Source organism: Elephantulus edwardii, unplaced genomic scaffold, assembly GCF_000299155.1.
Source record: "Elephantulus edwardii isolate Elephantulus edwardi_28Jun2011 unplaced genomic scaffold, EleEdw1.0 scaffold00017, whole genome shotgun sequence".
NCBI lineage: Eukaryota > Metazoa > Chordata > Mammalia > Macroscelidea > Macroscelididae > Elephantulus > Elephantulus edwardii.
The window spans coordinates 17,235,967-17,237,517 of NW_006399767.1; positions in this window are offsets into that span (position 1 = coordinate 17,235,967).

Genomic DNA, 1,551 nt, shown 5'->3' on the forward strand with positions numbered 1-1,551 from the left:
GTTGTCAGGGACCTCTCTAGAGTGCTGAAGAGAAGTAATGTCAGTCTAGAGACTAAGGTGTACCTGATCTTTGTCTATGTCCATCTTTGTCCATGGTCTTTGCAATTACTTGCTATGCACCAGAAAGCTGGACAATAACTAAAGATGACAGGAGAAGAATCAATGCCTTTGAGTTGTGGTGCTGAAGAAGAGTCTTTAAAATACCATAGACTTCCAAGAAAACAAGTAAGTCTGTCTTGGAGAGGGTAAAACCAATTTTCTCCTTGGAGGTTAGGATTTTGAAGCGCCATCTCTCATACTTTGGGCATGTGGCCAGGAGGGACCAACCCTTGGAGAAGGACATCACATTTGGAAGGGTGGAGGGATGGTGCAGAAGAGGAAGACCCCAGATGAGATGGATTGACAAAGTAACTGGAGCAATGGCGGCTGATGTGCTAGAATCAGTGATATGTGCTAGAATCAGTGAGATTGGCTCAGGACAAGGCAGGCTTAAGAGCTTTTGTACATAGGGTCATTATGGGTCACATGCTACTTGATGATACATAACAACAACAACAAATCTAACTTTTTTTTTTATTGAGCCTTTGGAGTTTTCTCTGTACTCTGTCATATCATCTGCATACAGTGTGACAATTTTACCACCTCTTTGCCAACTTAGATGCCTCTTATTTCCTTTTCTGCCTTAGTGACCTAGCTAGTCCTTTCAAAACAATATTGAATAAAGTGCTGGTAGTGGGCATCCTTGCTTGGTTCTTGTGTGCAAGAGGAATACATTTAGTATCTCTTGATTGAAAATAATGTTGGATTTTGGTTTTATTTATATACTTTTCACTGTATTAAGTAAATTTCCTATTTCTTTTTTTGCAAAGTGTCTTAATTAGGAAAGAAAGTTGGGAGTTTGTTGAAGGCCTTTTCTTCAACAATTGATGAGACCATGTGGTTCTTGTTCTTTGTCAATGTGGTGAATTATAATAGTTACTTTTCTTGTGTTGACTCATCTCTGAATTCCTATTATGAATCCACTTGGTTGTGATAAATTCTCTCTCTGTGTCTCTCTATCTGTCTCTGTCTCTGTCTCTGTCTCTCTCTCTCTCTCACACACACACACACACACACACTCACACACACTCTGTTGGATTCTATTGGCTCAGGATATTGATAAGGATTTTTGCATCCATGTCATGACAGATATTGGTCTGTAGTCTTCTTTCTTTTTTTTAAATATCTTTGCCTAGGTTTGGTATTAAGGTTATGCTTGTCTCATAAAACGTCTCTGGGAGTGTTCCTTCTTTTTTTAAATTTTTTTTTTTAATTAAGCAGAATTGGTGATAGCTCCTCTCTGAATCTTTGGTACAATTCACCCATGATGACATCTGGGTAAGGATTGGTTGTTTCTGCTTGTATTGTTTTCAATTCTTTTATGACTTGTTCAATTTCTTCTTTTGTGATGGGTCTGTACAAGTGTTCCACTTCTGTCTGTGTCAATTTGAGTAGGGTGTAGGTTTCTAAGAATGCATTTTATTTCCTCTAGTATTTAAATTTGTAAGAATA